General features: G+C 37.0%; 1 long non-coding RNA gene across 3 annotated transcripts in view; it reads right to left on the reverse strand.

The window, feature by feature from the left end:
* Positions 1–13,330, reverse strand: part of LOC146545588 (uncharacterized) — a 114,744-nt gene that overhangs the window by 92,455 nt on the left and 8,959 nt on the right. For all 3 annotated transcript variants that reach the window (XR_014881256.1, XR_014881254.1, XR_014881253.1), the window contains exon 3: positions 2,102–2,218. This is a non-coding gene — a long non-coding RNA (uncharacterized LOC146545588). The remainder of the gene's footprint in view (positions 1–2,101; positions 2,219–13,330) is intronic.

A 13,330-nucleotide genomic window follows, 5' to 3' on the forward strand; every position in this document is an offset into this window, starting at 1 on the left:
AAAGAACTCACGAACAAATTACACAGAATGTGTGGAAGGAGCAAAAGCACAATCCAAGTAGTATCAATATACACAATTTTAAGCCCTACATCTAGGTAGGGGGTGAAGTGAGAAAGTATGTTTTTGAAGGAGAAAAGAGTGACTAATACCTAGATTTTATTTTTTATATCCTTTCTGATGAGTCATTTTCCAATAACTACTCTTGAAGAATGTCTCTAAATGTAGCCCTAGGGTCCATGAGAGCACTCTGATGTTGATGTAGTGGCTCCTTAAGTTAGCTGATACCTTCAAAAGTAGAGGCAGCCATTACACCCTTGATCCAGAGGGAAAAAGAACAGCTGCTCCCCCTTTCTCCTTTCCAGACTGGTACACCCACAGCACCTGACTTGATTCAGAATCACTTTCTATCTAGAATTTGTATGAGCTTTGCAGGGCTCTTACCTGTTAAGAAATGGCTTGGGCAATGAGTAGGTTGTTCTTTTTCAAGCTCTTTATACCAGCAACCAATATCAGTGCTGTGAGTGTACCTCATTTTTCTGCAAACAGTATATACTGCACATCGTTTTCTTTGGTATTTCAGTACACTTAGATTAACATAGTACAACACCTTGCGCACATTCTGTTGTGAAAGAGAAAAGCAGCTCAGGGGGACAGTGTCCATGTTGAGAAGCTAAGTATATGATTTCAATGTGCACTGGACTAGTGAGAGTTTCGGATGATTGTTATACTGCTATGCAGTTACGTTACATTTTGCTAATTTTCTCACCTGTCTGTATTACCTATTAAGTGAGCCATCCTCAGACTGACTGTGTATTTGTAGTAGCACTTTGCAGCCTTAAATATAAACCTCATAAAAGCAGCTTAAAATACCTGTGGATGTTTTCTAGCTATCAAGATATTTTAGGATATTAAAAATCAAATTGCATAGATACTACAAGGTCATGAAATGTGTAGCACACGTGTCACATAGCCTTTACGGTAGCCAGCCATTATTACACTGAGAGTCCAGTGGGATCTGCTGCATAGCAGTGCTCTCTTCATGGGTCCCCTAAGAGTGGCCTGAGTGCTTTAGGTATGGGTTCATGACATGCAAAACTGCTGCGTTCTTGCAGATTATCAGCCTTTCAGTCATTCATATTCATTCATGCTTTCATGATCAGGGTATTGGCATCAACAAAGCATTTGACAGAGAAAAAAAAAGAAGAAAAAATAAAAGAAAAAGCATTTGCAACTGAAGTTATTAACTGACACTTCTCACTCAAGCAGTGTCACTTAAAACCAAATATTTAGACTTCGAATCAGGATAATGAAAAAAACATTCACAGAAGTGTGGTGGAGTTGCAATCTAATTGACACTTGTACTTCCCTGCAGCTAAGGAGGATAAAGTTTCATGAAAACATGAGCAAGTTGACAGCCTGAGTTCTCCAGCCTTGGCACATTTTATACAAACAGTATTTAAATCAGCAGTGTCCTTTACTGTATCTGCTTGCTAAATTCTCTGCTTTTACTAATAAATAGATAGGTGAATGCATACTTTGTCACCTAGCAACCTCATCTGAGTGTTCTGAACACTTTTTGAATGAATAGTTGTTGACAGATTCTTAAAAACAGCTAATTCTTTTTTGCTTATGCAAGTGGAAAAGTGTGATCCCCTATCTATGTTTGTGCAAAATGATGAGCAGACGACTAAAGGGAGAGCTAAACAAAAGAGGAAATGAAAATGGAATCGTATGGTCTAATTGGTGTGCATATATATAGAAATTCTGTTTCTATTCTTCTAATTCGGTTCTACATAAAATTGCATGACATACCTCAAGTTCCCTGCCTATTGTATAGCATGCTAGTCAAATTCTTTCCTACAGAAAAAATGGGAACATAGATCCTTTGCTATGTTAAGCAGCCTCCTTTCAGTCCCCCTTTACGGTAGTGAAAATAGCACAGAGACTTACTATTTACATACGATATGTTGTAAGAATATTAATTATTGTCTGTGTTAAGCATCACCTTTGGACCCTAGACTTAAACAACAACTGATAGCACTAGTTGAATCTGTATTAATGATAGCTGTTAGATGGACGGGACAAGAGAGGATATGCCTACCTGCAGCCTTGATGATGGAAGTGGCTGTAAGCAATGGTATCTTTTGTATTGTGTTCTCTTAACAGTGCTCACAGGGAGAGAGCTAAATCTCCTTCAGCCTCTTCAGTAAATTTGCACCTGAACAAAGCAGAGACAAAGCAAATTGACATTCTACTGATATTTAACACACTGTTAGCCTTTGATGGCTGAGTTTCCTTAATACTTTCTCTACTCTGACCAGCCTGATGATGCGTCACCTACCTGACTTCAATTGTCCACCAGAGATTCCTTTTCCAAAGACTGTTCTTTTAGTGACAAAACTAAACTAGCACTTTTTTGTATTCCTGCTGCCAGCTTACACATCATAGAATGTTCCTAAGAAAAAGAAGTATGATTGAGTTGTAACCAACTTCTCTTCGTACCTCACAAATCAACAAGTTTATTTGTGAGGAAGTGAACCCCATCTTGACAGCTTCATAGATGGTTAACAAATTAGGATAATGTCCTATTGTAAAATAGATCCTGTGCTGAGGGCCTGATTTTAACTGATTGACCTCAATAATGAAGGGAAATGTTGCTTTCTTTAAAAATCAAAGGCGTCTGATTACACCAAATTTAAAAGCTTGAAGAGTTGAAATAGCTATATATTTTTGTAAGTGGAGGTACTTCTTCCATTCATGTGATAATTTGAAGCGCATTATTTTTGTTCATTGTAGACTCTCAAATACATTGAAAATAAAACCAGGACCACTGTAACTGTATGCTGCTGAGTTTCTAGAAAGCTTTCTTGGCTTTCTCTTTCAGCTTCCAATCATACATTTGAAAAATAAGAAATGCATTGTGGTGATGAAGTCCATACTATGAGGCAAAAACAAGAAGCCTGAGGAATTTTTACAGAAAGTATGAGAAGGGTCTGGTAGCTTAGTCAACAGCAACCTATCACTGATCTTTATCTCACAGTCTCTGGGATTGCTTTCATTACAGTTTGCTTTTATTTAGTTAATTTATTAAACAGCTGTCAGTCAGCTCCAGCTTATGCCTGTATTTGAAAAGGCCACTCTGCATATTGTCCATATATTTATTCCAAGCTGCATGTGACCGTGAGCTCTCGTATCCGTGACATCTGTACTGAAATCTTTGTCTGTGTATATAGTGTTTTCAAACAGGGAAAAGCTGATTCACTAGAGTGGGCACAGGTGAGCTTGCACAGAGCTCACTGAGAGGTAAGGCGACCAGTTACAAGTGGTATTCCCCAGGGGTCGGTATGAGGGCCTGTCCTGTTCAATATCATATTAATGACTTGAATGAGGGAATTGAGTGCACACTCAGTAAGTTTGCAGATGACACCAAGATGGGGGAAAGTAACAAGGTATGTGAGGGTAGGAAAGCCCTACAGAAGGACCTGGGTTGGAAGGCCAATGGTATCATGACTTGTGTTAAAAACAGTGCAGCCAGCAGGAGCAGGGAGGTGATCACCTGCCTATAGTCAGCTCTGCTGAGGCCACACCTTGACTGCTGTGTTCGGTTTTGGGCCCCTCACTGCAAGAAAGACACTGAGGCCCTTGAGCGTGTCCAGAGAAGGGCCATGAAACGGTAAAGGATCTGGAGCACAAGTATTATGAGGAGCAGCTGAAGGAACTGGGATCGTTCAGCCTGGAAAAGAGGAGGATCAGGGGAGACCTTATCACTCACTACAGCTGCCTGAAAGGAGGTTGTGTTGAGGTGGTGGTTAGTCTCTTCTCCATCATAATAGCAACAGAATGAGATGTGACAGCCTCAAGTTGTCACAGACTGGGTATTAGGAAAAATTTATTCTCTGAAGGAATAGTGAAGCATTGGAACAGGCTGCCCAGGGAGGAGGTGGAGTCACATCCCTCCAGGTTTTTCAAGAAAAGGGTGGATGTCACAGTGAGCAGTCTAGAGCAGTCACATGCACAGGCTGATAGTTGAGCAAGATGATCTCATACATCTTTCCAACCTTAATCATACTCTGATTCTATGGTTTGTGGAGTATTTGCGCTAGGAGTGAGGCCAACTCCAATCTCATTTTTACCAGGAGGAAAGAAAGTTTTCCGAGTTTGTGGCAACTCATAGGAAACAAACACTCAGTGAGGTATAGGCAGCTGGCAAAAGGCTCTTAGTAAAATTTTCAAAATTGAATTGAATTTCCTGTAGAGGCAGAAAACACATCAAAATGTAGCTCTGATAAACTGGGTCTTTCATACATTAAAGACAGATATTTTCTTCTGAAAACTGTGCAGGGCCTTTCTAATGTACATTTTAATGCCTAATGAATTCTTTCTTATAGTTCAGTCAGATAATTCTCAGATAATACTGAGAAGTTTTTCATCTAAGAAATTAGCAATAGGCCACCTGTAACAGAATGATACTGGTAGTGGAAAACGTTAATGGTGAGAAAGTTACTGTGGCCAACTAAACGAGGACTGTGTGCTTTATATTTTCAAGTAAAAGCGAAATTTTAATAAATAAATAAATAAATAAATGGCTAACAAGGAGAAGCTAAATATTTCAAGATGTCTACTAAAATAATATTTTTGCTGTCCTTTTGGTTGAGAAAGAATGATGGATCATCTGCATTCTTTTCTATTGCATATTTTCAATGCTCAATTTGCCATCTATTTTTAATGCTATTTTTCCATATTTCTGCTGTTATTCTTCATTCTTCTAACTTTTCTGAGTGCTAGATTACAAATCTTCTCTAATTCGGCGCTGCTATTTCAGATCCTTCTGGTTATTATATATATTTCTCCTTTTCCCTTCTTTCCCCCTCTACTACTTCTAGAAAAGAACTGTAATTTCTAAACTAACAGGCCTCTGTGAAGTGTGGGAAGGCTTTTTTACATTGTTTTTCTACCTGTTTATTAGTGCAGACTGAGATACAACTTTCCATCAGTTACCTGACAATGTGTTGACTGGTCAGAGATGTTATAGTATACTGTGTTCATGTGTGTATACAGTACTGTTTTAAAGGCAGGGGGCTCATTCTCCCTGGCTAAAAGAATTCCCAGTATCAATCAGTATGTGAAAATATCACCAAATATCTTTTGCAGAAAGGCAATGTATGCATCCTGTGTGAAAAATGTACAGAACATCACATTTTTTACTCCAAGACCAACTTCAGTCATCTACTGCTTGGATACTGAGCTTCTCAAACTGCTTGAATGTTAGAAAAACAGTGATTATGTATCTGAAGGTATCACGTCTAGGCAGCTGGTTTGTTGTTGTGCAATGCCTTTCTGTGATATGTTGTGTATCTGACTGGCCTCTCTCACTAACCAAGTGGTGTGATGTCTCTTTTTGGAGGCAGATCTGGTACATTTGGGGATTGTTGGTATGTATTGTCAGAAGTTCATCTGTGACTTCCAAAATCCTTGCCATGCCTGTGGTAATTGTATACCATGTCTGACTTTTGTCTGTGTGTCCTTTATCCTAGCTATGACTGGTTCTTAGCATCTTTTCTTTTCCGTGCATGCCAATTCATCTCTGAAATCTGTCTCCTCAACATGTGAAAATCCTGCAGTTGCTAATCCACCAAAGAAGCTAACTATATTTTTAGAAATCACAGGATCTTACTTGTTCCAAAAACAAGTGGATTTAGATTTCTAAATGCTTGCTGATGTCTATATTCAATTTTGCAGCTAAGTCCTCCTCTTCACAAAACACAATATCGAATTTTTTTTTTGTTATCAGTATAATATAACATGAAAATAGTATTAATGCAATGATAAAATTGGTAGAAAATAAAAAATATTTCAGATCAAAACAACGGGCAGGAAGATGAACATTTAGTTCAGTTTAATGTTTAGTGCATTAAGTCACTAGACTGCAAGAATGACTTTATTGATACAGAGCAGCAGCCCATCTACTTCAGTATTTTGTTTTTAAAAGCAACCAGCAGAAAAATGAGCAAACGAAAACCATATACCCCTAGTTATTCCTTCTGAGCTTCCAGACAGCCATGATTTAGTGATTTCTAGAGATAGTGTCTTATCACACCTATTATCCCTCTGTGAACTTTTGCCTTCTAAAAATGTCTAACGTCTTCTTGAATTAGTGTAAACTTTCTTGTACAGAATACCTAGACACAGGGAGTTCTGAAACTGAGCTACATCTCATATTAAAAACTATCTACGTTATCCTGAATCTGTCCTCCATCATTTGATGTGACTATATTTTAAGTTTTTTATTTTCTTCTATAAAATTCTCCTCTTTGGACACTGCAGACCTCCATTCTATTTAGTATTTTCTTGTATAGATGCTGTTTCTGCCACGATTGATCTTGTTTTTTGTGTCCTTCTCTGTATTTTGTTCTACTGTAACCTCCTGGAGATAGCAAATAGTCGTGATGAATGATTTCTCATTCATACATGAATTGATTTCTCTTTATTCTAATACAGAAAGTGCTTTTCCCTCTCTCTTTTTGGCTGTCATGCATTTTGCACGAGTAAGATCAAATCTTAATCTTTACTACCATTTATAGCCATATTTATTTTGTCAGGTTTATTTGTAACTATAATAGTTCTTGTCAGATTTCTAGAACAATTTTGAGAAAGGGAATCTTCTCTCTTTACTGTGTATTTTTTTCAAGATGTTTGTGTGCCTGAATCCACCAATGCTGATCCAGAGTTTAGTATTACTCTCATAGTGTATATGAGCCATAATCAACAATTCTGAGCTGCAATTAAGAGATGGCCCATTCAGTCCTCTAAAAAGAAACAAATACAAAATGGAAGTTATAAACACTGCAAAAATATATCACTTCTCTGGGTGAGCAAGAAATTTTATTGTTAAAAAAATCTAACGGATGAACATTAGCAAATATGTAAATGTCCAGGAGATAAAGAATAAAGAATTCTTACTTTTTTGGCAATGTGGGTTTTATTTGCAGTGAGTGGTGGTGATCACTTCATGGAGTGGAGAAGGAACTAGCAACAATATTTGATTTTGTTTCTGTTTTGTTGCCAGAAACGATTGTTATAGAATAATTGTAATTCAGACTGAATCAAAGATAAGTTTAGTGAACCGAGGACTTCATTAATATTTTGAATTCCACATCTCACTAACAAATTAAAAGGATTTTCATATTCTTTAGGAAAAAAAGTATGTATCCTGCATAGTACAGCCTTAGAACCCCAATTTGGCCTGGAACCACAGGGTCAAGATAGCACAAATCAAAGACAATCTTCATCCCTCCCATATTGCCCTTGTCTCCACTTCCAGAAAGTTTAGTGATTCACAGTTTATGCTTAGCTGTGTAGACTGATTTATCCTTGTGTCCACTTGTGTGGATTTTAAAAGAGAAACTTCAAATCAATCCATTTTGTACACTTATTTGATGTGAACAAGGAGATTGGCCAATTGCAGAGAAGCTGCTTTCATGCCACTGACAGTAGAAATTACGTAGGAAATTCTCATGGGACTGGAGTTTAGTTACACAAGCTTAAAATTAGAAGATCAGCCTGTACTGTATGAAGGAAAACATATCTGTAACATTTGGTACAAGCTAAGACTAGTCAGGATAATTAAATTCAATGTTTTTTAAAGATTAATAGATGTTTTACCTCAAGTGCTTTAGCAAGCATAAAAATGGGAGGAAAAGCATATCACTCTACCAGGTTTTCCTCTTTCATCTACTCTGCTGCATTAATTTGTTGGTATCAGAGAGATGACTAACTGGATGGATTCTGTTGATTTCACATAGTTTTCAAAATCAAATTTCTGCCTTAGGAAGATAAAACCTTTTTATTATTATTATTATTTTTCTTTTATTTTTTTTAATTTGGAAGTAGAATTGGCTGAAGAATGAATTGTCAGTTCCAATGGAAGTATTAATTGATTGTTAACCTTGGAAGCAATCAGGAAGGTGAAAAAAAATGAAAGCCCCCTCCCACCACATCTCCTATCCCCCATGATATTTCAGGATCTTGTTTTTCATTGCAAGGCAAATTCTAGAAACCTCCACATAGGCAGAACTGATAAAGAAGTTGTAGAGAAGAGCTTTCCTCTATTTTCTGTGTTCCACAGACTTAGAAAGTCAGGCACCCATCAAAATGTTTAGGGTAGCAGAAATGGTGTTACGCCTGCTTGGTCAGTCAAGCTCTACAACTGCCACCCAAGGATGAAACTGTGGCTTCCGTGATACATGAGAAAATTCTTCCAATCATTTTTGGGAAAATGAGATGTAAGCATCTTCTGGAATCTTCATTATCTGTGTCCTCTGTGCAGTCAAGCAGGACTTGGTAACTGTATAATAAAATCCTTATAAGCACAAAGTGTGAATAGTTACTGTGAAATAAATAAGCTAACTTGCACCAATAAGTATATGGCTCATGCTGCATATAAGATAGAAAAGTTTCTCTGCTACTTCATTTTTTTTTCAATTTAAATCATGGCTATATCTTTCATTTAGTTAAATATATACTAATTTTATATAAATTTATATAAATATATACTAATATGTAAACATAATAGCTTTGTGATCACTGATGTGGAAGATGTTAAAAAATGCTTTGGTCTTTGTGAGACTGAGTGGATTTGTATTCTGTCAGTTCTCGTGGTAGAACTTGAATTAATGCTGCACAAAATCGTCTGATTAAATGAGGAAACACTAAAAGCTATGCTATCTCTTTGTACAGCATATAATATTCCCTTCAGCCATATAGTGATTGGTCAGGTTTTTTCTTTTGCTTGGACTGTGTGAGGAAAACCTAAATGCAAATCATTTTGCAGAGGATTCTGTAGATGTATGATAGCAGACTATCCTTTTATACCTCTCTCCTCATCTGTTTGTAAGAGCCAACCAAACTCTCAATATTAATTTTCTCTAATATGGCATCTTCGTTTTTTAAAAAGCAATTTTTCTTTACCTTTCTGTTTCTGATGAGTAGACAAGAGCCTTAGGGTAGACCATGCTACAGTAGAACTGAATGGAGGGAAGCTAGTGAGCTGTGCGCTGTAGTTACACGGGGATCAAGCTCAGCTGTAGAACTCTTCTTGTCAGTGTAATTTGTTCTCACGCAACCCAGTTTTGTGGGTGAAAAATCTGTACTTTTGAAGTATTGCATGCATGTTTTTAAGGGTGAGTTGACAACATCTTTATTTGACCCTCTTACAATACACTGATGAGTTCAGAAAGGAGTGAGGAGAAATGTGTGCATCAGTCGTGTTATGAAGGTAGTTTAAAATATCAGATTTTCCAATCCAGGAAAGCAGCAAAAGAAGCATCAACAAAACATTTAATAGAATATTTGTAATACTTCTTAGGATCATCTCTATTAATCAATTAGAAAGTGAAAAAGAATAATCATTTGAGATTTATACAGAAAATTATGAAATAGAGAAATAATTTTTTGGGACACTAGGTAATGGAAGGAAAAACCAGCATGCAGTAAGTACTAACCAAGTAAGTAGCAGTTCCAAAGAGAAGAATCAGACCTCATGAGCTCATGAATACCTGCAGATATGATCTCTATACTATATTTAAAATAAATTCACTTTAGTAGAACATGCATATGGATCTTGAAAACACTTGGTTGTAGGCAATTGATCGAGACTGAAGCTTTATACCCCTGATACTACTTAATTCTACAAGTCAAAATTGATGCATCTCTCACAATTTTGGGCATTAGCATCTTCATTCTAAAACTTTTTAGAAATATTTTTAAAAATTGGATGTAAGTATGCATTTGACATAATTAAAAAGCACTGCCAAATATTTACTGATAAAAAAAATAATAATAAAAGAACAACAGACATGAATTTCCATAGAAAAGTAGAAAATGATGGTAATAGACCTGGATCAAATAGTTGTTTCAATATCACTGTGCATTTCCAAATGGAGTTTTAATGAAGCAGCATGTTAGTGAAGTGAGCATGATTGTGGCTCAAGATTTTTGATAGCTGTGAAGTTTAGGCTGTTTCTGGATTTGATTGCATTCTCGCTACACTCAGTAAATTTATTTTGTCATTCCAGAGCCAAGGGGTGGTGGAAAACTTATTTGTTAAAAATGATTATGGAGAATCAGAAATGACTACTACTCATTACTGAGCTCTTGGAGATTAGTCAGCATGCTGCTGTCTTTGACCTTGAAATGCAGACACAGGACTGTGTAGGAGGCAGGGAGAAGTATATCATGAGTTGGCTGACATCCACCTACTCCTGTAGTTACGTTTTAGATGCACGTTCAGTCTTTGTTTGGAAATCAATCTTTCTAGGGGCCTGCCTCCTTAAAACACAGTTAAATTGCCCTGCAGGGCGGGGATATGCTATGAGAGCAAACAGGATACTTGCACACAGCATACAGGAAACAGAAATATATCCATGTCAGCTTTTGGTTGTTTATTATCATTGAATGTGATATTGAATATGTAAATTAAGGCAGACATATTTTGGATCAGGAGAGAGAAATGACAATGAGAACCAATGATGATTAAAAACCTCATGCAGTGGCTGGGAAAGAAAGATATTCTACTCTCTATTACAGGTATGGCTGAGAGAACACGTATAAGGAGCCCAAATGAAGAAATAATTATACCGTGGTTTTTGAAGAGGAATGAGGCATGATATGAATATAACCAGAAGAATGTAAGAACTGTTCTCCTTGGATTAACATACATGACATTGGTCTGTGAATAAAATAAACAGTGTGGAGTGTTGGTAGTCTCATTACCTTCTATAGATATGTGGCATTCAAGTGACAAGTCACACTGGAAGAAAATCACCTTTTAATTTTCTGGTCTATGTACTGTTACTATTTGCATAAATGCTACTGGTTCTTATTAGAATTTAGATGTGTTTCCTGTGGTGATCTGAATGTATTATGTTGCTCTGTAAATTTTTTCAATGTGAGTTGCTGTAAAATCAAATTCAATTTGGTTTGGTTGGTTTCAAGTATCATAAAAGATACTTTCCAAATAGATGTTGAAAATCATGTTGGTTCTATGCTAGTAGCTGGATTTATGTTACAGAATATTAGGCAAATTATGTCTTTTATTACATGACACATCAATTACAAAAGGCATCTGTGTTCAATATCAGTTAATTAAGGTTAATTGGATCACAGCTAGCTTTCACCCTTCTGCAGAGCAGTGCAGAGCCTCCTGCATTTTATAATGGAACAGCCCTACTGGCAGTTCTCAGGTGCAAGTTCACAAAGGCTATGTGGCTTCTGAGGAGCATGTCACTGGGACAGAAGCACCCTGTTTTCAACAAATTGGCCATTTGCATGGAGCAGGCTTGATCTCTTTGTCTGCTAAGTGATGAGGACATTGACATCACCTCCAGGACAAATAGGAAGTCAAGTGAAATGGAAGAGTACCTCTACTCCCTCCTGTAGGACATGATTGTTAAGCTTTATTCAGTTTGTGCATACTTACTACAGACTATTCCCAAGAAAGCTCCCTGCACATTTGCCAGGCAGATGGTGACAGCTACAGCAGAGTGATGATTCCAGTTAGGATATTTTCACAGATGTTTGTGAGCAATTCAAAAAATGTTGTACTTTTCACAGTCTTTTACTATTAATCAGTAAAAATTCCCTTGATTGATTGCAGGCTGAGAACAGAAATGTCTCTTTCAAAGATTTTAAAGGTTCAACTGCCATGTTATTCTAGCATCACAGAGAAATTTCATATCTGACCTAGGATGAGGAACACCTGTATTTTGACTGTATATTTTGAAGCAATTTATCATTTTCTAAAAAGTATTGATGCTTGTGATGGGCTATCCATTGCTAATATACTGCTGCACATCTAACATTTCCAGGATTTCCACTGCTACATTTTATGGCACCAGTGGGACTGCACATATTCTGAGGCATGCATTTAATTAATTAATCTTTATCCATTCTATTTGGGGACAGACAGAGGAACTTAATATATTATTACTAACTAATGAGCAAATTCTACTTTCTGATGATTAAATTTTCAGAAGTAATTTGAAATATAGATTGTATGTCCTTCGAAAGGAGACAGCATCAGATGAACTTAATTAATCAACACCATTTAGTGCATGGCATAGGTATGCAGGTGCTGGAATAAAATGACTGTTATTTGAAGTTGCGTCTTATTGTTTCAAAGGAAAATGTCCCACAGATTATTTTCTCTGATACATTAGCTCCATTTATAACAATATAATCTGCAAAGAAAATATCCTAACCTTAATGTGTGCTAGCTCTTCTACCATGAATAGTTAACCTGGTCATGCAAGCTGATCTTGCCTCTAGTTAATGCAGGTTATTAACTCCTTTAGCAATCATTTCACATTTGACATTGTGGCTGTGGGCCATCTCTGTTGGTCCTGCAAAATATATAATGGTTTCCTGTAATTCTCCCCTTCTCCATACAACAGAAAAGACAGGCTGTTTCTCCCACAGTTCGTTCTTGGAAAAGAAAACAATGTGGCTTGTTTTATTGCAGCAGAGAATGTTACATGTTTACCCCTTTTTCAAGTCTTGGTTGCCAGAGGCAACCAGTGGTAATGCCCGGTTTTGGCTCAGCTGAGTGCTATTCTGCAGTACAAAAAAATGCAGTGAAGAAAAGCTTTGTGTTTTCTCTCCTTTATGAAAAAGTAAGGAAAATTTCTGTCCTTCCATCCTTCCATTCATCCTCACAAGAGTGGTAGAGGAATCAGGAATTTGGTCTCTGTGTTTGAAGGAGCCCAGTGGCTGATTCAGAGGAGCTGCTTTGCAGAGGCTGAGGCATGAAACCAGCACAAAGTAGTTCTGGATACTTCCATGCTATGCTGGGATATTAAAAAAAAAAAAAAAAAAAAAAAAAAGGACTAAGCTTTACATCACAAAACCTCACCTCAGATGTTTGATCCCCATTGTATTCCAATCTGAGGGACTAGGACCTCCAAACTGGCACTGAAATAATCATAGAAGATCACATCATGAAAGTCTTGCCTGCTTCAGTGATCTGCAAGGATTCAGCTTATACAGCATTAGGTCCATCTCTGGGGAAGGACTGGTAAAGCTCTCCCCTTCCTTTTGAATCCCACTTCCTGACAGGGGACATTAGTGAAATTAGTGCTGTTAATTAGTAATCTATGCACTGCTGTTGAAAGTCAAATTGTTAGGGACAGAAATGAGTATTAACAGAATTGACTAAAGAACAGGCTTGGAATTAGATGTAAATTTTAGTTCTGGCTCTTCTCTGACTTAGAATCAAATAAGGTAAATAAATCCATTGAGAATAAACACAAAGTATCTATCAATTCAAATACGCCCA

The sequence above is a fragment of the Meleagris gallopavo genome, chromosome 1 (genome assembly GCF_905368555.1).
Source record: "Meleagris gallopavo chromosome 1, MGAL_WU_HG_1.1, whole genome shotgun sequence".
In the NCBI taxonomy this organism is placed as follows: Eukaryota; Metazoa; Chordata; class Aves; order Galliformes; family Phasianidae; genus Meleagris; species Meleagris gallopavo.